Below are 26,560 nucleotides of genomic sequence, written 5' to 3' on the forward strand. Positions count from 1 at the left end.
AGACCCAAGACAGCTTCCTTAGTACTGGAAGAATGCAGTATCCATCAGTAGCTGGTGCCAAACAATACAGAGGAAATAATTTTACACATTGTGTTCCTAACAAAATTTAAATGACAGAACAAGCCACATCCAGAAAAGAAAACGTGACCAATCTTTGTACTCAAGAATGAATGATCCTAATTTTCCAGCTATGATTAAGAGGAAAACAATCACTCCCAAGCCAGTGGATTATTAAGCAGAATTGAATAACAAGAAGTCATACAGATGAGAAGGATACAAGAAAACAATAATTTGGGAACTCTGAGTAATTAAGAGCAGTAACATCATCCCATGGCTATTCCAGCTGGACAGAGATGCTCATGTATCAGAGGACATGACTGCCCACCTTTGACTGAACTCTCCTGTAGTTCACTGTACCAAGGAGCATACACACGTTTGTGGGATCTGCCTGGAACTGCTGCAGAGGTTGCAGCTCAGTGGGGCTGGAGGGGTCCATTGGTACCTTCTCTCTGCCATTGAAATCAGCCCAAGAGATCGCCCTTGCTTTCCATCTCCGTGTCAGCTCCCTCGCTCCCGTGAGGCTTGCAACAACTGCTTTTCTCTTAACAGTAAAAACATCAACTCTATAGTCTAGAGTTACTTTAAGAAGTGACATAATTGACACTTCCAGACTTTCAGTTCTCACTATAAAACACAGAAAATCTGAAAGAAAAATATTCTTTCACCCTTTTCCTCCTCCCCTATTTCCCTTCTGCAAATTGTTGAATATCATAGCAGTGTTTTTGGTGACCCTTCTGCCCAGAAACATGGCACAAATGTTTCCAAACATGATTACAAGCAACATATACACTCCAGGGCTACCTAGAATGGTATTTCAACAAAAATGTCATGCATGTTCCATATCCATCACACGATGGAGGCCTGGCATATCCAGGCAGCTCTCTCTCTTCTCCAGCACATTTCTTTAGAGGATTCCTTCCCCTTAGGTTAGGCTGTCTGTCTGACATGCACTCTCCATGCACCAAGAGAACCAACTGCAATCTTGCTACTCTCGATGATATATCATATATATTTTACTGTCAACAGTTTACGGGCGTTCGGCCCAGTTCTGTGACGAATGGGATGGGGGACCCACGTACCTACGCCCTGGGAAAGGAAAAAAGGGTAGGGAAATGGGCCTGAGAGCAAAAACAGCAGCAACAATCTGAGGAGAAACAAACTAATTTACTAAATAAGATATCGGAGTGCAAAACAACACACTATAATACAGTATAATTACAATTTAAGATGATAAATCCAATACAGCGAGAGAGAATGTCCAAAAATGAAGGTAGGCCTTACTCTAATACCGATGATAAGACAGCTAAGGAGCAAGGTGCTGTCAGGACGAGAGATGGGCAGAAAGAGAAGGGATGAGGTCTCGTGATCTGCAAGTTTTTATCTTTTCCCTCTGGCCGGAAATGGTAACAGAGGAGCAAAGTACCCTGGGAAATGTAGTAGTCCTTCTCTTCTGAGAACCAGGTACATACACTACATGATGTTATGATGTGGAATACCAATAACTGAAAATCACAAAACCATGACGCTTACCTTTGATACGATCAAAGTACCAGTGAGGTACTGGAGATGGTGATTCACACAAAGCCAATCCACATAGCAGTCAAACTAAGTTGGGTTATGCACAGTGCCACCTCTAGGATCAAGCAGCCCAAGAGTATCTCAGCAATGGTGAGTAGGAGCTGCATAATCCTCTGTGAGAAAGAGCTGTTGTTCTCATGGGTTGCATTGCTTCAGAGAAGCATCATTGCTCCTTCCTGACGCAGTCAACAGAGCATGGACACATTTGAGGAAGAAGTTTTCCTTTTATAATCCTGCTAAACAGCCCTAGTAGGAAGGGCTGATTTATATAAAGCCCATTTGTTATTACATTAGGATTGTCCTGTTCCATGATGTTGCCTAGAATATATTGCAGCATAACAGCATTCAGTGTCCTCCCCCAGAATATAATGAGAAAGGGATATTCAATTTGAAGTGGCATGAATGACATAGAAGGCATACTCCTTTTTCCTAAGATCAGTTACCTGCTGTTAGTTCAGACAATACACGTCTGTTAAATGATTTAAGGTACTAATTAAAAACGTTGTAACATAAGTATTATACTTTGCCAAGTTTTTGCACTATGTTTTCTACTTACAGTAAGGAATAACTTGATAACTTTGTACTTAAAACCATTTTTGACAGGAATCAAACTCAAATTTCTGGTGCATAACAGCTTCTGCCGTTTGATAAAAACTTTTCAATTTGTAAGAGAATTGCATTTAATGTTCTTAGTAACGAGTAAGAGATTTTCTTCACCTCTTGAGGCATGTAGGTATATTCAGCCATCCTGCTCATCATCAGGTGCTCACTTTGCCTGACCTATGCAGTCTTATTTCTCAGATAAACTTATCGCCCCTCACCAGGGAAGAAGTTTTCATCTTTGCAGTTCTTCAGAGAGAAGCTGCTCGTGTGACACCTTAGCTACAAGAGATGAACCAATGTGCAGAGGCTTAGTGGTGGAACTCCTTGCCTGCCAGAGCTCTGGACAGAACTGCATGCCCTTTTTCCTTAAAGCATGTGCATAAAACACCCAGATAGCCTCCAGGCTATAAAACAAAAGGCCAGTAAGATGAGGCAACAAAGGTATAAGAGAGAAAATACTTCAGATAAAGAAAGCTCAGACACGCCACAGAGGAAAAACTAAATAAGACAGGAAACCAATATTTTCCCTGTCAGTCCAATCTCATGGGACCAATCCTTCACTCTTTCAGAGACTTTAAAGGTTGCCTAGACTCTCCACTGTATTTGCTAAGTCCCTAGAAAACTCTCTCAGTTGCTGCTACCTTGTGGGCTCAGCCATGCGTCTTCTCTCAGATACTTGTACAGCAACTCCACTGCTTGCTCTGGGAGAATCTCTGCATGCACACTGCTGCTTTCAGAGAAAGAGCCTTCTCCTCCCACAGACCCTTTCTCCCTTTGGTCTAAGCACACTTGAAACAAACCACAACATATCACATACATACAACAACTTGGCCCATGCTCACTCAACTCAGTACAGTCACTGACCCCAATCACTTAAATTTCCTTGGTCAGTCATTTTAATTTCCATAGCAGATACATGGCATGTGGCACTAACTAGTGGCTAATTACTAGTAACCAGCTGGAACAAAAGTCATTAATGTTTGGTTAATTAACTGCTTGTGACCAATTTCTTCAAAATAGTTGGCTTTATTCTCCATATAATTTGCAATTTTATCAGAATTTATTTCTAAATAGAAATACTTCTCTCTTCAAATGCAATTGGTTTTCGTAAGAAAAGACAGTTTTTTTTGCTACAGTAGAGTTAATATTCCTAATTGAAGCAAATTTGTTCTCTCTTAAAAAAACAATAAAGTGCATTTTGTGAACTTGAAATAATTCCATGAGAATTCATAAGATTGTAAAAGAATTAGTTAGGTCTTATTTTGCTTGGTTGTGAATACTTAAGAGTTTGCAACAAAAACTTCCAAAAAGATGCTCACATTCACCATAAGGATGTATAAATTATGCAGTTATGGATATGATATGACTCAATACATATATATATACATATAAACGAAATAATAATATGGTCTTAATGAGCTTCCCTCACCCCTTTTGATCTGGACAATTGATGGAATTGGATGTATGTCCCCAGTGACTGGAGAAAGGGAAACGTGATTTCCATTTTCAAGAAAAGGAGAAAGGAAGACCCAAGGAACTATAGGCCAGTGAGTCTCACATCTGTGCCTGGGAAGACTGTGGAACAGATCCTCCTGGAAGCCATGTTAAGGCACAAGTGAGACAAGGCGGTGATCTGTGACAGCCAGCAAGGCTTCACCAAGAGCAGATCATATGTGTCCAGTCTAGTGGCTTTCTACAATGGAGTCATGGCATCAGTGGACAAAGGAAGGTAGATGCCTTCCAAAGGGACCTGGATAATGTTGAGAAGTGGGCCCATGTGAGGTTCAACAAGGCCAAATGCAAGGTGTTCCACTTGGGTCAGGGCAATCCTAGATACGTGTAAAGACTGGGAGAAGAACTCATTGAGAGCAGCTCTGTTGAGAAGGACTTGGGGGTTCTGGTGGATGAAAACCTGGACATGAGCCAGTACTGTGCACTTGCAGCCCAGGAGGCCAATGGCCTCCTGGGCTGTATCAAAAGAGAGGTGGCCAGAAGGGAAGAAAAGTGATTGTCCCCTCTACTCTGTCCTTGTGAGGTCCCATCTGGAGTACTGCATCGAGGTCTGTGGCCCCCAGTACAAGAAAAATGTGGAGTTATTGCAGTGGGTCCACTGGAGAGCCACAAAGATGATCTGAGGACTGGAGCACCTCTGTTATAAAGAAAGACTGACACAGATGGGCTTTTTCAGTCTGGAGAAGAGAAGGCTCTGAGGAGACCTCACTGCATCATTCCAGTACTTGACGGGAACTTGTAAGCATGAAGGAGATAGACTTTTTACAAGGGCAGATAGTGATAGGACAAGAAGGAATGTCTTTAAACTAAAAGAGGGGAGATTTAGGATAGATTTTAGGAAGAAATTCCTAAAGGCAGTCTCTGGCAGAGAGGCTGTGGATGCTCCACCCCTGGAGGTGTTCAAGGCCAGACTGGAAGGGGCCCTGGGCAGTCTGATCTTGGGAGCTGTAAGCCTGCCCATGGCACAGAGGGTTGGAACTAGATGATGTTTAAGATCCTTTCCAACCTAATCCATTCTATGTTTCTTTGGTGAATAGACAAAATAATATGTTTTGTTAAAACATTCTTACTCTCTTCTCTCCCACATTGCATTTACTGCTCCTGCTGCAGCCTGACATAGCACAATGAGGACAGCTCATTCCTTGGCATCAGACTTCTCAACGAACTGCAGGAAAGTCATTTATGCTCTCTGCTTCAGTTCCCCATCTACAGGTTGAAAATAATACTATTTCCAGGAGTATGATAAAGAAAATATTTTCCATTATAGACTGGGAAGTGCTTAGGTGTAAAGGCACTGATATAAGTACCTTAGGTAGATATATGTATCTGGAGTACAATACAGGTAAATAACAAATAGTTTAATCCAGCTCCTTATCAAGCTAGTCGGTAACTTTTGCCAAAGCAGGTTGTTAGACACGGGAGAAACCACTTGAGGCTCAGAGCAGAATCTATTAGAGAGGTCTGAACTCTACATTAAGGACTGCTCAAAATAGTGAAGTGCTATTAGTCCCAATTTACAGATGAGGAATCTGCAGTAAGAAATCTCAGAAGTGCTTCTGCTGCCACCTCTCCTGAAGGCTGGAGCGTGCAGCTCAGCAGCACCAGCTGACAAAGGACCAAAAGCAGGGTGGTCATCAGCCACGTGGGGTTCCTGGGATTTCTGTGCTCCCTGCAGGGCCTTTGGAGCTCGCAGAAATTAAATGCTGATAAATTCAAACAAGTGACAGAACGCAGTTTTGCACAAATCCAGCATTATGTTTGAATGGAAGCTCCAAGCATGCAAAAAACGAGGATCAGGCCTCTAGAATATACACTACAACAGCTATGAAATTTCAGCATCATGTTTTTTTCATGCATTCAAATGGGATCTGTCTCCCTACGCCTACTCTACATCATCTGACTGGACTGCCTGCTGGGAAGCAACAGTACCATGGCAGTTCTCACTGAGAGATCACTCAGTCACACCATTTACAGCTACAGAGACTGTAAATCTCTTAGGGAGACTATAAAAGGGTGACCGTAAAAATATATGCTGATAGTTTGTTGGATTTGTTTTTAACACACAGTGTTCGTTCCTATTTATTGAGCATTTTGCTGGAGCACCGAGGGTATTATAACTAATCTCCCTTCAGAAAACAAAGCTGGTTCTCATGGGAAGGTGCATTTTTCAAGGGTTTCCCTCTGCCATTCTCTCCTTCTCCAGACTCCTACAGGGAAGCATAGCTGCCTTAGCTTTTAAGACCACACTGCTATTACTAACCTGACTGTGTCTGTCTGTAGTAAAGGAAATTTTACAGGTATGATTTGCAGCTTTTTTGATATGAAGTCCCAACTATATAGCATTTTGCAGACCATAATACATTTTTATGCCTTCACTGTATACGTCATTAGCTTAGTTGTTTATTCTTAAAAGTTATTTTGAAGTCCAAACCAGACTAAACTGAGAAACTACATTAGTCTTTTCATTTATGTGTGTCTGAAGTGCACCAGAATTCAGAGAACAGAAAGCAAATGAAAAATGTGTTAACTAACAAGAGATCTAACAGCTGTAAAAACAATGTTTTATAATCTCCCATTTAGCATGCACAAATCTCTCAACTTCGCAGAGAAAATTTTCTAGATTCACATAAATGAGAGCTAAGAAATGTGCGGAAATGACTTAAAATGAGTGAAAATCATATATCACTGTTTAAACTGTCACTAGCCAAATAGCATTTTACTAATGACTTCTACTTTCAGACTGCAAATCAGACTTGTTTGAGTAGACAAACTGCTCCTACTCTTATCCATCATGAGTAGTAACCTGAAAGATACTGCTTCTGGGTGAGAAGGAGGAGGAGAAGTAAGTAATTTCTTCAGCGGATGAAGAAACTCTTGAAAATGTTTCCACCTTATTAGAGAGGAAATCATTTTAAGCTTTAAGGAACTTTGACTGGTCCCAGAAGCTTTCATTGTAGCAGCATGAGTGGAATGCATTTCTTGGACTCTCTAGCCTGACATTCAGGTCTCTAGCTTAAAGGCTTTATTTTAAATATACAGATTAAAAAAATGATATTGTATAAATACAAATTACTATCATTGCTGTAAATTTATACAACCACTGTTAAAGCCAAAAGTATAGAAGGAATGGAAGACAAGCAAAATGTGTTCCAGTTAGTGTGACAGCCAAATGTGAAATGAAATGTAAACCTACATTCAATTACTTATTTTCTGATCAATGCATAGATTGTTTAAACCAACAGCAGTAAAATAGGAGGTATCTGTATCATACCTAAGCAAACTTCCTTTGGTTAGCGCCTGCAAATTTTCTCATGAACTTGCTGACTTGTGTAATTCCAAAATTTGCATATGAAGCTCTTCTACTTTTAAGATATCCATAGCTTGCTAAACACAGCTTTTCAAATTCTCTTTGGGAAGCAGCAGGCATAAAATAATTTAATTTTTTCTATTGTTAAGAAAAGTTCTAAGGCAATCTGTCCTATGTCTAAATTTCTATGAGCTAACACAGAAATGTGTAAGCATCTTTGAACTAAAACAACCTTTTTTTTTTTTTTTTTACAATTATGAACAGTTTTCCTCAGATAACAACCTTTGTTAATATATAGAATTCAATAGGATTTTTGCTCTTGTCTCTATCAAATAATTAACACTTCTTATTTTTGAAAGGAGCTATTTAATTTACAAGAGGCCTATTAAGAATTATGTTTTTCCTCATTAGATATAATTGAGGGATATGACATTTTGTTCAAGAGAAACTTTTTAGTCTTAATTAGTCAAACAATGCAATGTTTCACACTTCCGCTGAAGTTCAGTGTGGCCTTACTTAAAATTCTAATCAATTAAAAATAAATAGGGAAAACAATAAGAAGAAAACTAGCAAAATGATCGCACAAAACAACAGTTTTACCTTCTGAAAATGGAAGTTCCACAGCCTGAAAATAAGAGTGCAGTCTTGCAAGTATTTGTGCGTAAATTTAATTTTAAAAACGTATTGTTAAACTGTTTGTAGGATGAGGAGCTAGCGTAAAAAATATTTGATGCAACTGATGACAAGAGAATTATGTCAAATATAATTGAGATCAGAACTGGTGTTCCGGATCTGTGATTTGTATGTGTTAGTGAATGTAAAACATGAGACCTGAAGTCTCCTGAAAGGATGATTAATGTTTCTGAAATGTTCCCATGAAGCCATATTCCGAAGGTGTGCAAAATGTGCAGTTTCTCTCACTTCTGACACCAAGCCAGATAAAACTCACTGTTTTTGATGGCATTTAACTTTGCAATTTTAAGTTTGCTTGAACTCAAAACCTCATAGTCAAATTTGAGGGTGGAAGTGGGTGTGAGCCCACACAGGTTGAAACCTAGCTTTCTGCTTGCACAAAGCCAGAGAAAGCAGCACAAAGTCCAAATGCAAACTCAAAGCAGGTATGCATGAATATGTATGCATACGCAGCTAGATGAGAGCAAAAATCATAAAGGCCTTTGTCAGTTCATGTCTGATTTCGGTGCAGTACCTGATTTCAAGACACATAACAAAGCTGCACAAATTAAAGCTCCTGGTACCTTTTCCCTTTCCTTCCCTGTATTTTAAGTGTTAACCAGGCAGTCGGAGTTGTTGAACACTCTGAACAGTACACTTCGAATACTCAGCAAGTCAGAAAGGTCTCAAAGGTTGTACCATGTAAAAGTCAAGTAATTAAACACTGATTACTTACTGTAAAAAAAAAAAAAGAAAGAAAGAAAAAAAAAGTGTCTGCTGGGAAAGGCTGGATTCAGAAAGTCTAATTTAACACAGAAGATTTCAGTGGAAATAGAGCCTTTAACTGCATTCTGCTTGACTTCATCCACAAGAAAGGGATGAGAGAAAAGATTAAAAAAGCTATTCAGCACTTTCTTTCAGCAGTGGTGCTTTGGGAGGTGACAACAGCTACTGGTAATTCTTTCCATAATCTTTTCCCCCAAACAGCATTTAGAATCCTCTTCAAATTTTGGCTGCTGATCTATGGCTTCATTATTTTTACAAAATACAAAGCCACCTCCCTTCTGTGCTCTTGGCTACAGATAAAATGTTTTGGTTTCCCAGAAACATCTCATTTAAAACACACCATTGCAAACCCAGGGACTCCAGCTTCACCTGATGCTATTGCCTCCTCACACATTAGAAAAGGCCTGACCTTGCCTGGTGCTTCTCCCTCTGGCATCACCAAAAGCTCAGTTATGGGGTTGTGGCTGGCTTGTATCTGCAGTGTCCCAAGAGAAAGAAAATGCCCCAAGCTCTACAAGGAACTGAAACTATTTTCTTTGCTATGAGCCATCACTTCCCTACCCCTGCTCCTCCTGCCACCTCTGGCACAATGGTCCTTTTCATAACTTGAGCACAATTAACTATTAAAACAACAAGAGTTGGTCTTGTACAGCATTTTTTCCCCTACGAACATACAGAGAAACAAAATTTTTCAATGTAGAAAATTATCTGCTCCAAGCTTCTCAAATACTTACACATTAATATTGTTTACTGGAGACAGTAGAACGAAGGCCTAATTCACAACACATAGCAAGTTGATTGCTTACATCAGTTGTTGTGATGGGAGAAAAAAGTGCTTAATTTTCTTGGCACTGCGTATTGGCTGAGTTTATTCACACCTACTAAAATATAAACAGGCTTATGTTTACATTAGGTACTTTGGGGAAAACATCCTGCAGCCACAACTCTGGAGTGCTTCAGGAATTTTAAATACAGCTATGATATTCTAATCTAACTAAATAGGCTTTTCTACTCACTCTTCTCTTTGCAATCACATTTCACACATGCATTGTACTCTCCAAAGGTTAAAATCCAGAGAGAAAATGTAGTATTTTACAAATTGATGCTCATTGCCCCACACCCTTCACATCATTAAATTTCATCCTTTCCCAGGGTTCACTCTTTATGTAATTATAAGACACTCAGGAGGTGAATGTTAGCTGGGAAACAAAATAATTCATCTTTTGAATTGTGTTGTATTTTGACAATTTAAATGAAACTGTTTTCATTCACATTAAAGGAAATTCTGACTCCTCTGAAAAGACATACTGAAAGAGCACTTGTCAAAAGAAAGTGAAGGTAAGGAGGTCAAGATAAGGAAGATGTGAGACATGCAGAAGGATGTCACGGTATTATCTAGGGATCTGCGTCCGTGACAAGGGGGACAGGCCCGAAAGAGAAAAAAAAAAAAAAGAAAGAAAGGAAAAAGAAAAAATTGTCGGCGGGTAGGGGCCGGCCCCGGGCGGTCCGGCGGCTAAAGCGGCAAGGAAGCCGAGGACCCACACCCTGGGGAAACAAAGGGAAGCAGGGAAAGGCAGGGGACTCATAGGCGGATATAAAACAAAACAGCGGCACCAATCTGAGGAAGAACAACTAATTTTACTAAAAATATCGAAATTGAGATCAGTAAAATCCTAACAGAGAGAGTTTACAAACTGAAAATCTTACACAGTAAACTTCAGGGGGACCACGTGCTTCTCCACTGGGCAGGAAGGGAAGAGACCCCACGTCTCCCAGGCCGCTTCACTACCCACTCCAACGCAAAGACCCCTGGGGAGTGCATCTCCTCCCCTCCACCTCGGAGGACCACACACCAAAAAAGGCAGTTTGCAGTAACCAGGGAATTAACTTTTTAACTGCCAGTGCTTTACATGATGTAATGATGTGGAATACCAATGACAAAAATCACAAAACCATGACAAAGGAGAATCACACTGCATAGACTTCAGGCTGAGATTCAGAAAAGCATGGTCTCCTCCCTGCCTCTGTCCTGGAGTTTCCCTACAGCAGGCAGACTCTTGGCATAATCTCACCTGCATCTCATCCCCATCCTTTCCCCATTGCTTGGTGCTGCTTTCTGTTTGATTAGCAGAATCAACTTCAATCCAAAGGAGAATTTTTATAGCACCTGGCATAAAGCAGTTCATTGCCTTTTCAATGTAGATTTTAGATATTATTTCCCTTTTAAGTTGCAAAAAAACCCAGTTAATAGACTTAATAACCCTAAAGTGAACACGTTACTCAGGGGACTTTATTGCACTAAGTGGAAATTTTTGGTAAAAGGAGCATCAATAAATACTGAAAACTAACTGGTATGCACTGGACCCAAGCTGTCAATATGATACTGAAGAAAGAATTCAAACTTTTTTAATCCCAGCAGAAACCAGTAAAAAAAGTGACCATACAACATTAGGCCAACTGTGGCAGGATTGAGAGGAGGAGCAATGCAGAGTGACACGCTCAAGCTGCACATATTGAGCAGTTAGCCAAAGCCCTGAAGATACTGTGGTAAGTAAAGGAAAATTGTTGAGACTGGTATTTCTACTGTGAATATTTTAAAATATAAAAATACAGCTTTAATCAATGTGACAGTTTCAGTCAGATTTTGTTTTTTATCTTTTAAAAAATATTTCCCAAACAAATCAGTCTTTCAAGAGGATAGAGAGAATGCAGACAAGGGAAGAGGTTAGTTATGTACACTAAGGCTTTACTTCAGTTAAGTCTGTTCCTATAGAGAAAAGGCACTAAAGCACTTCCTTAATTCCTCTGGTCTAAAGGCTCTCATCACCTTTTCAGGCTTAATCCAGGCCCTGACACTGACTTAAAATTTCAGCCTCAGTTTTCAATGTTTTGAAGTTAATATTTGTGAAACACTTTACTTCAAACATATGATTTGGAAAATATTACCATAAGTCTATTTCCCAAACATGTAAGTAAAATATGATTAAAAATTACATGGTTTCAGTTTAAACTGAATTTATATATGCATATGTATATATATATGAATATACCTAATATACCTACACATATGTATATACCTAAGAAAATTCATGTATACGCTTCAGAGCAAACAAAGTATGTCATCTTCTGTAAAAATTTTTTTTTTTTATCTACACATGAAATTTTTTTGTTACTTATCTCATAATAGAACATTTTTTTCCCCTTGTTCTTGGAAGTTTTTCTTGGAAAGGCAAATCTTTTAGTGGAGGGGCGTAGAGGTGATGGTCAGCTGTAACACAGCAAGAAACTGTCAGGGAAGGAAAGCTAAGGCCCTGAGAGACATTTGCTCTGTTAAAAAGTTTTTGCTGATCATCAGAATACCTTACACTTTAGCAGCAAGTTCCCCGAGGAAGGACAAATCCTCCCAGCCCTGTAATCAAACAGATGGACAGTCCCAGAGGAACCAGTCTCCTGCCTGTGTGCTTGTGCGTGTGCATTTTTTTCTCTCAGAAAAACATCTACTGATTCCATTTAATCCCTCAGTTGCAAAGCTGTTACATTTGAAAATGGCAGCTGGGTTCTGGGAACAAGTGCATTATTGCAGCTAGCAGCTCTACACGTTTGTCTTGTCCCTTAAAAAGTTCACTCCGTATGCAACTTCACACTTCACAGCAATGAGGTAGAGCATCAGAATTTCCCAAAAATCTCAGTCTTTAACTTCAGTGATACTTGAAATACAGTAAAATGGTTATAAGCAGCATGGGCCGTGCTGTAGACTGATTTCTGTGTTCAAAACATTGTCTAACAATTCCACCAAAAAAAGCAGGATTACTTGGGTGGATCGTTTTTCTCTAGGAAGTTTATAGTCTCTTCCCAGGAAAAAATAATCATTTTACTTTGAATGAAACAATTTTTTAAATGTCAACAAGACCTAATTTTGAAACACAGCCTGTTATTTAAACTGTACTGAGCCCTATTGGTGTGGAGTTCAGTCATTAGTGGAGGGAATGCTGGAAAAGAAGAGTGTGTCTGACCAAACAATCTGAAGAGCTACATGCCCACCTCTGCTACTGCAGTGATTAGTTTCACTGAAACAAATGACGAACAAAGTGACAAGAACATAGAAAAAACATTCAGAGCTCTCTGTGAGACATTTTTCATAAGACTTTTGATCTTTCTTGAAGACAGTAGACAAACCACAGACCTCCTTCTTGAAAATGTTCATTTATTTTCACAGAGACCTTGGAAATCTCTGACTTTGGCAAAGCTATAAGCCTTAGTGCTAATGACATGTCTGGGAAGTTTTAAACCACGCAGTTAGGTAGTTAAGCTGCAAATTATTAAAAATAAGAACAAACCAACACTGGCCAGTGCATAGCAGCTTTTCAAATACTGTGGAGCTGAAGTAATAATATAAATACGGAGAAATATAAACAGGTGATTCATATTGGTTAAGGTTCTCTGATTCTATAACAGTAATTTCCGTAGATGAGTATATTTTTAGATAAATAGAATATGTAGCAGCATAGAATAACGCACAGCTAACTAGGTCTAGCAGGTAACAAGCAGATCTTAATTTAGAAATAATCTGTGGAACATGAGGGAGAACATTTCAGTATGAACAATTTTTCATTTATGTAACCAATCTGGGAAGTGACAGCACCAGCATATATATGTGTGCATGTGTGTGACAGTACATACATCTTATTTCTTTTTCTCCTTGTCTGTTTTCTTGGTGGAAATGAAATTCACCATAGAATCATAAAATCATAGAATGGCTTGGGTTGGAAAGGACCTTAAAGCCCACCCAATTCTAGTCCCCTGTGCTGTGAGCTGACTGCCACCCACCAGGTCAGGCTGCCCAGGGCCCTGTCCAATCTGGCCTTGAACATCTCCAGGAATGAGGCATCCATAGTTTCTCTGGGCAGCCTGTGCCAGTGCCTCACCACGCTCTGAGTAAAGAATTTCTTCCTAACATCTCCCCTAAATCTTCCCTCTTTTAGTTTAAAGCCATTCCCCCTTGTTCTATCACTATCTGCCCATGAGAAAAGACAGTCTCCTTCCTGCTTATAACCTCCCTTCAGTACTGGAAAGCCTCAGTGAAGTTTCCCCAGAGCCTTCTCTTTTCCACACTAAACAAGCCCAGCTCCCTCAACCTTTCTTCACAGGAGAGGTGCTCCTGCCCTTTGATCATCATATCTGCTTCTTTTTATGAGGAATTTCATTTTCAGTTCTTCCCTTTGTAATATACTTGCGCAAAGATAAGTACATCCATCATCATCATACAATGATCACAGAGACGGGACACATTCAACAACAATTTTTACAGGCAGATCTGGTTCCAAACCACACAGCAGAGTGCTAAGGGAAACACAGCTGACGCTGGTGAGTGCTGCCCGCAGCCTACCTGGAAGCATGGAAGCCTGGGCCCTGCAGTCTGTTCTATGTCATGTGGCTCTGTCATTGAGAGCATGGCACTGTGCAACCAACAACACTGTTTGTGCTTTGTGTTCTTCCTGGGCTTCCATTTTGTACTTCTGGCCTGCAAACACCGGGTAGGAGTAACAGTGTTTGAGGACACACATGAATGCCGTATTTCAGCCTACACAAGGCCGCAGCACAGGCATTACGTTCTGCCCGGGCTGCTCTGGGCCTGGCAGCTCAGCGCAACGGCAGAGACCTGGCCAGCTGGGAGCAGGCAGGTGGCCACAGCAGCAGATGTGGGAAGAAGAAGCAGCCAAAAGACAAGACGTGTATTAATGTTGCTGCTGAAATGGACCTCTCAGCTGAACTCCAAAAGGTCAGTCTGTCTCTCTTAATCTTACAGCTTGATAGAGGTAAACGGCATAGACAATTTATATCTGTGGAAATTAATACTCCAAATGCAATTCCATTCTTATATCAGTAAGAAGTAAGCTTTCAATTTATTGGAAATTAGCAGGTTCTAGAAAGAGCTAGAGGCAGTCTGTTATAAATATATATTTAAGTCAAAACATGACAGATTTGAGACAGAGGGCAGGTATAAAATAAGGCTTTATTTTAAGACTTTATTTTTCTGTAGGAGAATCACGTCCTATGCAACACTGGTTAATCCCACTGTACCTTAGAGAATGCTGTTTATAAATGATAGAAAACAAAGTGGTGAATATTTTGTGTCATGATATGAGCCATTGACAAACTTTTTGCTTACAAACTTTCTGTCACCTCTATTGAAAAAGCTGAGGGAAAGAAGAAATAGAAAGCAGTTGGCGATGATCTCTGAGGATAACTGAAGACATGAAAAAATATCTGAAGAGGGTAAAAACAGTAGGGCAATTTATTCGAGGGAAAAGATAAATACAAAGAGGCCAGATAAAGCTTTATAAAATAATATATGGCACAGGGAGAACAGAGTGGAATGTTCAACAGCAGCTTTCTCTTATTACACAGACAAAAGGACATTGACTTAAAAGATGAAACTTAAAGCTGAAAGTGGAAATATTTGTCTCCACAATGAGAAATTATTATACAATGGAACTCTACCAAAAAGCAGTGTTGGTTTTAGTTGGTTTTACAATTAAAAGAAAAAAAAACAACAAATGCATGAATTATGATAATATACAAAGTAATAGTGCTGAGGTGGACATCAGATGTAAGTTTCCTTGCCAACTGGTTGCACTGAAGTATTGAGTGGAAGAGAAAAACTCTTCTTTTTACATAAAGAATCTTGAAAATATCTTTGCAGAGTCACTGAAGCAGCAGACACTTGCCACTGCCGTACAAAGCCTAAGGGAGTGAATAAGATACCAGTTGGATTCAACATGTCAATTCTATAACAAAACACAGAAATAATAAAGGTAGAAGACACTTTCTGTCTTAGTTTTAAGAAATAAGTATTATAAAAAGGACAACTATTACTTCACTTAGCTCTTGTTACGGAAGCTCACTGGGGTAAGTAAGGCTGTAATGTGGAAGAGATTCAAGATGAGTACCACTGTTTCACAAGTGGATCTAGGCAGTGTTTCATGAAGTGGGATGGTTGCCAAAAAATATAAGTGGTAGTTCTGGTGGTGAGGAGACAGAAGAAGGAGGTGGCTGGGAGGCGATGTCTGAGCTGTAAGCAATCCCCACATTTACTCTAATTAATGGTATGAGTCAAAGACTCACTCCATCATCAAACTCCCATGGAGAGGCATCATGACTACAGCTGCTTAGGTACTAAGGAAAAAAATACTCAAACCAGACAGGTGAGATGGGAACTGAACAGCTTTAATTATTGAAACTTAAATAACATACAGAAAACAGGAATAAGTCATGTATTATGAAGATTTAATTTTTTTGAGCAATTTATTTCAATTTTAAAATAATTTCCTCAGTAAAGATAATTGCAAGCTTCTGCTGATTGAGACCAGCCCCCCTCCTCACCCTGGTGAGAGCTGCTGCATGTGTATCCAACTTGGGCTACACATCTGCCTTTTATCTCAGCAGACTTCAACTTTGAATGACTTTATGACACAGAGTTAAGATCAGATACTGATCTCAGTGCCCAGTTTCAGGTCATCTTCTTGCAGACCTTGTCCCCATGGCAACTTCTTGCAAGGCACTGAGAGTGATCACAGAGGTGCTAAAGCAGAAGAAAGGGTCCCAAGTATATGTTCACCAGTGAGTAGAGGCAGATGTTAGGTCTCACTGCAGCCCCATAGGCACTACTAGCATAAGCCAAGGTCACCTGCAGGAGCCGCAGCTGTGCAGCCCAGCACCTGTCTGCACTCTCTCCCCATTGCTGTGAGGCTGCTGCTGCTGCCGACAGCTCATCAGTGTGGCTCTTTTCATCTCAAGTTCACCAGGTTTTCACAGCTGCTTTAGCAGTATGCTCAAATTTGGAATGAATGTTGTATGTTAGGATTATAGGATTTGCATTACACTTCTGGGAAAAAAAAATGTGTTTTTGTGTAAGAGGTTTCTTCTACTTGGAAGATTTTGAGCTCTATACCCCAACACTTCTGTATTTGGTGGTGGGGGAAATCTCTCTCTCCTTCTGTCCTACTCTCTCCATTTGCATGTTGTCCAATGCTGTTTAAAGACTTTCTTTCCATTTATTTATCAACTTTACCAAGTGATGTTATTATCCTTCTATCCTTTTGCAAGAAAGCAAAGGCAGATTGCAGACAATCTGGAGACTTCCAGTAGACTCAGAAGGTGCTTGTGGCTGCTTCATTTTTAGGGGTACTAATTGTTAGATTTTTTTTATTTAATATATTTTGCTATACAAATGTCCATGCCATACAGAGCTACTTTCATTTGGAAAAGGCATACATAGTGGAACCTGTGTACTGGTGAGGTATAAATAATAAATTTTCCTGGCTGTCTTGCAGTGGTAATTTGCCAGAATTTCTTTCAGTGAAAGTCAGAATTGTCTTCATTTCTTCCTTTGTCCCTGGGTTTAGGGAACCATGACTGCAGGATCCGAAGGATCTCTATTCTCTAGACTCTTTCTTTGCAAGCTTAGTGGAGAAACTTGCTAAATTAATTCTGCTGGATGCTTCTTTACTCCCAGATGATGAAAGAAGTTCAAAAAATGTGTTGATTCCCAGCTCAGGTCAAGTAGCATGTTGGTTACTGGGGCTGAAAGTAAGACACGCACGCAATACTGAAATGATGTGGCTGATTACAGTATGATATTATTTTTTTTTCAGAATCAACCATTTAAAATACATCAGGGCAGAAAAAAAGATCACCTATAAATGTTTATTGCATAAAAAGTTAAGAGCTTTGGCATCTATCTAAAATAGTTTATTACCTTTTGACAATATAGCAGAAGCAAATGTGAAAGTTTGGACAAATGCCCGTTTTTAAGCAATATTTCTCCTACCACAAAAAAAAAAACAAAAAAAAAACCATGAGAAAGAAATAAAAGAAAGAAAAGTAAAGAATAAAAGAAGTTAGTTTAGTTTTAAATTAATCCAGGTGAAAATAATGACATATCATGCCAGTCACTGCTAAGGCAAAGATTTATCTCAAGGTTATATAACTGCTGTCTGTAACTAGGAAACCATCATCTGGCTTGGTCTGTGGTTTCCGTCATCCTGTCAGATCCTTTTCACAGCCTCACGTAGAGCACCCATATTATTTTGAAACATTTACTGGTTCAGAGGGTAGTTCATAGGTACAGGAAAAAATGTTCAAGCTGCAGAAATACTCTTAGTAAGATGACAATGTACTGTTTATTATCTAGCAAGCAAGTAGTAGAAGGAACAAATAAGTACCAGAACAGACAGATGTAAACAGAACACTTTAAAGCAGTCTAACAATGTCTTGTATTAAATCATCCATTAACTTTCATCCAGAAAAGATGATGCTCTGTATTGGAGGACTGTGTGAAATGATAAATTTGAAGACTCAATTGAGATTGTGATTTCTCTGAGTTTCACAATTGAGAAAATAATTTTAAAATAATCCTGAATGGAAAATTGAATAAAATACTACAAGGAATCTGTATATACATATGCATGGCTTTCAGGTACAAGGAAAATTTACCAAACTGGTCTGACCTATCTCTTATTATTGTATTATTTTTCAACAACTTTCCAAGATTGACAATATAATGTTCCTATTATTTAATATTATTCTACCTCCATTTGCAGCTTCCTGGTAGATTTACACTCTGCTTTAAATGAGCTCTTCCTAAGAGACAGACTCAAAAGGATTATATCTGTGCACACAAGGCTTGGAATAAGACATATCCTAACCTTTAATTATGAATCACTGCCATGGTTTCTGAAAAGCAGCTGAAATCCTAGTGATGTTTTAAGAAGGTAAAATCCTGACGTTTATTTAAGAGGGTTCTGTTACTTTAAATGTCATATACTGAAAGACCTTGTTAATAAAGAGTGGCACAGGTCACACTGTCAAGGATAAACAATCATTCCTAAATCCTTTGTTTCGGGCTACAGTGAAACCTAATCCCCATGGTGTTCTTGCCTGGCCATGCATGCATGTAGATATGCACCACTTTTATAGTACTAGTGCTTTCTTTCAAGCACGTTGCTCCTGACTGCAAGGCATTTGATTTCTGGTAATTAATCAGCTCATCATACATGCTGTGTTTCTCCCTCAGGCCCAACTCAAGTTAGTGATCCAAATCTGGCCCTGGGAAAAAAGAAACCATTTATGTTCTTAGTGCACAGAATGAAACCCTGATAAACAGTGCTTGGCTAAACATTGAATTCAGATGGCTTTTTTTTTTTTTTTTTACAGGATATAAGTCTAGTTGGTTGGTTTTCTACAAGATGTAAGTCTGCTTTTCCTTTGTAAGATCTGTTTCTCCTGTCTGTCCCTCTAGAATGGCAAAAAAAAAAAAAAAAAAAAAAAAAAAAAAATCACCACAAACTACCAAATGTACCCCTAAATGAGACATCAGGATTTACGGGATTATTTTTGAGATCTTATGCTTCAGAATCTGAACTCATTGCCTGAAACCTTTGTGTTCATTCTTTAAATAACACTTTGTCACATGTTTATCTGTCATCCTTTATCTTTGTGTTCTTTCACGTTTGGCTTGTCTGTATAATAACCTGGTTACTGCTAATTTTATCAGATCCAGGGAACAACTTCAGCTTGTGTTGGTAATTCTTCATGCCTAGAGATGTGGCAACTCTCATTCTTTTCAATTATGTACCAGTTGTCCTTAACGTCTGTTTGAGGAGTCATGCTTTGTTACTGAGGATCCATGAAAGCATTAGAAAACTTAGAGGCAAGCTCTCACTTTTTATTTCTTTTCATTAAAATAATAACCCGTATGCCCACAAAGACATTGTGCTCAGCTAGTGAAGACTACTGGCTCCCGCCTCTCTGTCAGCTCGTGGATTGTGGTACTGCTTCTTGTACTGCTAATGCATAAGGATTTTGAGTGCTTGCATCCTACAGTGATGAGACATACAGCCCTGCCAGCATTATTTCTAGGCTGCATTTTTCTGGCACAAACTAAGCTCTTTATGCCAGTTCTTTTCCCTATGGCAAAGGCAAGAAACCGAAAGGAATTATTTCACCTAATAGCTCCTTGCCTCACAGGGCTGTTGTGAGACTTAATTAATTAATGTTTGTAAAGTGCTTTGAGAGCCTGAGATAAAAAGGTGCCATATAAGCACTGATACATGTACAAAATATTTTTATTATTAATTCCCAGCCTGATACAGAGCTACTGGATGAATGGACAGCTGAGCTGTGGTCTCCAGTGCAAATGTAGATACTGTCCACCACAAAGAGGGGCATCACAGAACATTTTTGTTTTCAAAGACTTTTGAATAGGGGCACATTTAAAACATGGTCAACTTGACTCAGAATTCCTGCAGAACAGGAAAAAAAAAAGTCTTTTGAGCACTACTACTATTCTGTTTTTAATTTCTGTCTTTTCTTGTTCTAAGCATACCATCCAAATAAGCAAAATAAACCACAATGGGCTGCAGATTAAGTCAAATATCAAAATCATTGCATGCTGACCATGAAAACTCACTCACGCTGTACATTTGTGGGTTATCAGGATCAAAGAGCACTTCAATATTTATCAAAAAACCTTGCCCACCACGGTTTAGTCTTCATTAACCTGATGTGTATTTGAAGAACTCAACAGAGCTAATGCAGTCCAAGCTAAAGCTGACATTTTTTGACTTAGGAAACATTTATCCTCTTGAAGAGATGTGTATCAGTTTGTAAATGTTGTGAAAGGGCAGAATAACATACGGCTCACATATGCAATTGGTTTTTTTTGAATGCAATAAGCTTTATGGAACTGAATTATGCTTTGTACATAGAGTCAAGAATGAACTTGTCATTTCTGTAATACTAGTAAAGCTTATTTCACATATAATGGGACATCCTGCTGTGCATAGATGATACAATATTTCTAGTTGGATTTAAAAATATTAAAATGAAAAAGAGGCTAAATTAGACTGCGAAAGGTTGGGTATGTGTGATATGAAGGGTGCTCAACTGGCTGTAGGGAGTTTTTGAAATACATGGCATCGCTTCCCCAGCTACTTTTGGCTGATTGGGTTTCATGTCTGAACAAGACCTCAAGGAGATTAGTTCATATAAAAGACACTTCCCCTTACGTAGAAAGGAATATGGATCATGACGAGTGTTTGTTTTGATTCCCTGTCACTGCCTTTAGCCTTTTCAGTCTGTTCTTACTGAGCAAGTATTGTTCATATCCATGATGTTCAGCTAGAAAAAGATCACTTGAAAACTCATTGTGTTAAAACAGTAAATTAGTATTTCAAAAGTAAAATAAAGTGTTTATGCATATTGATGACATATATAGATATATATGCTTAAAGAAAAATAAAAACCAAATGCCTGTTGACAACTGCTGGAGTTCAAGCCAGGTAGGTGTTTCAGGAAAGGGAGGGTTAGGCACTGTTTGCTGCTGGTTAGCTCCACATTCCTTTCTGAATATCAGTGAAGTTTCTTCTCAGGTATAAAGTTTCAGTGGTGTAAGAATGCTGGTGATAATGGTGGACATCCATTCAGTGCTGACCTCCCAGTGGAAGGTGTGTATCTTTCTTGAGGGTTAAAGTGAAACAGAATAGGATCTAGAATCGGTAACTGATGTCTTCACTATCTCTTTACTGGCTGTTGAATCTCGTAATTACTGCATTCTGGTGCAGCTTCTTCAGCTGAGATAATAAGGAAATAAATAGCAATATTTGGAGTGCACAGAGATCAGAGGTGGAAGGCAAATCATAGTTGTACTATTTAAGCATGCTTTACAAATAATATACTTGAATACTGGTTTTTGCATTTCCTTACCTTGTGGCTGATGTTCTACTCTCAAATCCTAACAGGAGATGTTTTACCAGACACTGCCAATAGTCTGCAGCCTGTGCAGATTTTCACATTTCCACTAAAGCCAGGTTATGGGGAGCTGCATAGCACTGTGAATGTGTAACACTTGCACAGCCTGTATCTGCACTAACAAGCTGGCAACATACCCATGTTACACCAGGCCGCTTTGTGACACAGCAATCAGTCAGGTGGCAAAGTAACAGCTCGTTGTCCACAGGCTTCCTGCTGTAAAATCATCTAGTAGCAGGGAGTGGGCTGGGGTGGTGGAAGATGTGAAAACTCTGCAACTCCATGTATCACTGGGGAACATGTCAGAGTACAGGCTGGATGCTGATTCAAAAAAAAGGAAAAAAAAGAAAAAGAAAAAAAAAAGAAAAAAGCTGGGGCATTTTGCACCACCTGCAATAGAAGCCTGTCAAGGGAAGAGCGAATATCTAGATCTGCCAGCATTTAAATGCAAATTAGAAGGAAAATACCAGCTGCAATGGGAACAGAATGGTGGTGTCTCAAGGTTCAGTAGTTCAGTTTGAATACCTCTCTTGTAACATCAGTGACTTACTTTCCAAAGGGCCTGTGCACCTGTAGATCTTATTGTTCTCTACTGTTTGAATTGTTTATTCCTTCCAAAAATTACTTTACAGTTAGATGTAACTGTGGTCTTTGTACAGAGTTAAGTAGGAGAAGGAAAAATGTGACAAAAATTATGCTGGGAGAAAGTAAGACTGGAACACTTTAGCCCCTTGGTTTGTTCAGGATTTGAAATAGGGGTCAGCTGGGTTTTCCCTACCAAATTAGTTCCTCCATCTCCACAAAAGAGATGGGAAATCTAAGAAACTTCCTGAGCTAATCAAGTAGAGGAGAAAGCACAACCAGAGTCTTATCTAAGTTTTCCCTCTGGCTTTTCCACCATACCATTCCTTTACTCCATAAACTTCCAGCAAGTTTAAAGGCTCTCTGGCAGCATAAATGTAAGTGGGTTGCCTAAGATAAGGGACACTGCATGAAATGGAGAACATGAAAGCAAGCACACATCGAAACAGCCATCTGCTCAGCCTTGGAATAGGAACATTGCAGAGCTCATCTGTGCATTAGCGTTGCCATTTAATGCAGATTCTAACAAAAAAAAAGTTAATAAAATTCATGGCTGTAGCTGACTCACATTATAATATCCTTCTAGAAAAAGCCCGTACCATTGCTCTGTGAATCTGTGCACAGAATAATAATATGGGCCATAAAGCAAACTGCAGAATCTCAGGTTTCTATTGCTGTAGGTAGGTACACTTGCTGTTTTCTGGTCATTGGGTAAACCCTTCTGAACTAGCAGTAAGAAACAACCTGTTTTCCTGAAGTGGTGTCACAATGGACATTGTCCCCAAGTCTGGGAGATGTGCTCTTAATATTCAACAACTGTGCAAGTGAACTAGGTATTGAAGGGGGATACAGATGTTTGTTATTTACATCACTGGATAATTATTAAGAAATGGAATATAAGGTCAGCGGCATCTTTAAACACATCATCAGCATTATCTGTTTCTGCTTTCAGCTATTTTGTACACGGTCATGCACAATGAAGACTTTCAATATTTGCCTTTTACCTATGAGTTCACTAGCTGTGTCACTTATCAGTAAAAGCAATGGTAAGCTAAGTTGATGGCACATGGTAAATACCACAGTAAGGGTAATTACTTGCAAATAGATGCTGTGAGGCTCTTCAGAGCAACCATTGTATACAAAAAGTACAATTTAATAGCCTATCCTACACCGCAGTCATTTAAAAAATACCATTGATAGAGAAATATTATTTCTATAGGTTGGCTCTCTAAAGCCTTTAAGGGATATATTTACTAAGAATGACTTCCACTTCATTTACATTATTAAATTAGGTTTCTCAAACAAATATTGTCGGTAGTATTAGTAAGCAGCTCTTCTATTTACTGAAGATGGAGCTGTGAATTCTCTGAAGAAAACATTAGAGTACTTTAAGATATGCAAAAATTTGGAGGGCATGATGCACAGCATCAGCCATTTTCTTTTCTTGCTGTAAAGTAATATTTTTCCATAGATTTCCAGAAGACCTTTACATAAACAGAGAGATACGAATCTAGAAGTCTCTAAGCACATAAAGACTGCAAGACAACATATTTCACAGTTTACAAAATGCACTGAAGACACAACTTGTTTATGATATTTAGAAAACAACGTACTTAGCTGCAAGATGTATTAAGTGAATATTTAAGATATATGAAAGAGGACATAAAAATGCTGGAATCTGCCAAATTTGGGAAACTGGTAGGTTTTGTGTGTCTGTGAATGTCTATGCTTGTGAGTTCTTTGATTTGATAATTAAAACACTACTGTGGGAGATGGGAGTGGTGCCTCTTCCAAATGATAAATCCTTGTTGTTGAGCTCAGGACTGTCTCAACTAGGTATTTCTAAACATCTCATGCTGAACAGTTTTATTTGGTATATAAGAAAGTAAATAAAATGTAAATGAAGGGTTCTGACCTTATGCCTCCTTCGTAGATGAGCTCCAAATGTTATAGATATCCAACCTGGAGAGGAAGGATGTGTTTCATTGCCTTGACCAAGTCTTTTTCCATATACACGTAATATATATTCATTTAATTGTGAATCAAAGGCTTCATGGTGCTTAAATTGTGTCTAAAAATGAAATTTAGACTCCTAAGTTAGTCGGAACTTTTTATCATGATTTTTACCCTCCCAGATAAAAAAGGGAAGATATATAGAAATATAATAACAGTCACATAACAAAACATACTTAAGTTTGTAGTCTGAGAGTACAGCATCGAGGTGACAGAACTGAGGGAATTGCTGCAAATCAATATAATACAGAAACTAAGCATGCGAATAGATAAAACTGATGTGACTACTAATGAATGAGTTAAATTGAAAAGACAGACCTGAAGGTTATTACTATTTGTAAACAATCTCCAGTATAGCTAGCAGTGAAGAACATTTAATGTTTTCTCTCTCCACTGTGGAGCAGTGCCTACTAATCCACTATCGATGCACTGTACTCAGCTCTGTCTGCTGCATACTCAAAGCTTTTGCCACTATCTTCTTGCTCAAAAGCAGCATGGAAATTTATGCATCAGTGCAAACAATGTTTAAATGTGCCCAGCTAATCACTGAAGGCATTGTCACAGAACAGAGGAGCGATGCAGACATATCAGATGCTTTGGCAACAGTAGCATAATCCAATCATTAATTAACATAAATTAAAGCTACAATGCTGCAGGCCTAAGAACTAAAAAAAGTTGGAAATCTGGAAGTTAAAAGGACCTGGATTTCTGGGGAACTTTCAAAGCATTGTCCTATACAAAACCTGCCTGCCATAGCCAACGGACAAGGAATTTCATTTACTTAAAAATGGAGGCTTTGAAGAAGCTGATTAACATGGAGTCCAGCCTGTTGTCACGGGCTAATGAAACAACTAGATCAAGCTTCTGTTTTGAGACTGAAATCATAATGTAGTAGCACCTTTTCACATAATCTACTTTGTTTTTCTCAGGGAAGAAGTTATACTGCAACTAATTAAGGTGCTCTTCTGATTTTTGAAGCCCCCTCATTACAGGCAGCCTGCAGGTTTTCCTTCTGTTTTGGCTGCTGGTTGTTGTGGGCTCTCTGAAATGCTGGCAAGCAGTTTGGAACTTGAAGGCTAGTTTGTGCTCAAGCATTAGAAATGTCTCTTTTCACTGTTACATGCATCCAGCTTTTTGGATTTTCTCTGCGTCTTAGATGTGCTATATTTTTAGTCTCATCAGAACTGTGGTACACAATTTTATAGCATACACAGTGGATTATACAAAACGACTCAACTCATATAGAGGCTGCAAATTTTTCTGCAGCTGTGTGCCATATAAATTCCATTGTATCTGAAATTGTCAAGAATAAAATGATGGATGAAAAATTCAAATTTTGAAAAATGAAAGGATTGTATTGATTTCATAATGTTATTGCGTTTCATATTTTAATTAGAAGATATTTAATTAATTTTGACAAATTTTATTCCTCATTTTCAAAAATAATCCAAGATTCCACTATGCTGTTACGGATAACATCTAAATACATGAAAACACCTACATTTAATCTATAGATAGAAAGATTACTCTTTTGATGAGCCAGAGTTGCTGGCACTTGTGTTTGCTGATGTAGCAATATTAATGTCCAAATCTTTTTCTGATTTCAGTCTCCTTTTGTTTGCAGCTCTTATGCCAATGAACCTGTTACTTTCAAAAAATGATGTAGTTGAAATTACACAGAAAAAAAACATGTATATATGCAGTTTATATGAACAGGATTAATGTTAAGCAGAAAAGTAAAGTAATCAATGGGCTTCCGTTTTAGGAAGGTAGTGGAGTTTCTCAATGGAAATGAATAAATATCTTTATCCCCAGTATGTGCATCCTAATACAATGTAAAGTGTTAAATGAGATTTATAAAACGATAACCTCATTTTTGGCTACAATGTCTGTTTACATGTTGGAATTGCTCTTGAATTTAGCTGAAAAATTTGAAGTCTGTTTTTAAATATATACTGTATTTTTGGCTGCCTGTTGCTCAATTTATTGGACCTTTGAATACTTGAACATTGCCCTTCAGGTTGCACTTGATCAAATGTTTATCATGGTATCAATTTAAGAATTTTCAGTCTATTGTATGTACTTAAAGGGATTTCTTCATCTCTTTTCATAATCATAAACTGGAGAAAAATATGAACAGAAAATAACTTTTCTAGATGATGAACTCATGTTCCAGTGCCTTCTAGCTGGGAACTGCAACTTTGCTCTCTCTTTGACCTAGAAGGAATACTTGATAAAGAAAGCCTTGTCATGGTTTTGTGATTTTCGGTTATTGGTATTCCACATCATAACATCATGTAGTGGATATACCTGGTTCTCAGAAGAGAAGGACTACTACAGTCCCCACGGTACTTTTCTCCTCTGTTACCATTTTCCAGCCGGAGGGAAAAGATAAAAGCTCGCAGTATAAAAACTTGCAGATCACGAGACCTCATCCCTTTTTTCCGCCATCTCTTGTCTTGGCAGTACCTCGCTCTCCAGCCGTCTTATCGTCGGTAGTAGAGTAAGGCCTACCTTGATTTTGGGACATTCTCTCTCTCTGCATTGGATTTATCAGCTTAAATTGTAATTATATTGTATTATAGTGTGTTGTTTTGCATTCCGATATCTTATTTAGTAAATTAGTTTGTTTCTCCT

General features: G+C 38.7%; 1 long non-coding RNA gene across 1 annotated transcript; it reads right to left on the minus strand.

The window, feature by feature from the left end:
- On the minus strand, positions 15,725 to 26,105 carry LOC110402911. Its single transcript, XR_002441394.1, has 2 exons — positions 23,826 to 26,105; positions 15,725 to 17,101 (listed from the first exon to the last, which is right to left on the minus strand). It is a non-coding gene; the product is annotated as an uncharacterized LOC110402911 (long non-coding RNA).

This window comes from Numida meleagris, chromosome 7, assembly GCF_002078875.1.
Source record: "Numida meleagris isolate 19003 breed g44 Domestic line chromosome 7, NumMel1.0, whole genome shotgun sequence".
Classification (NCBI taxonomy): domain Eukaryota; kingdom Metazoa; phylum Chordata; class Aves; order Galliformes; family Numididae; genus Numida; species Numida meleagris.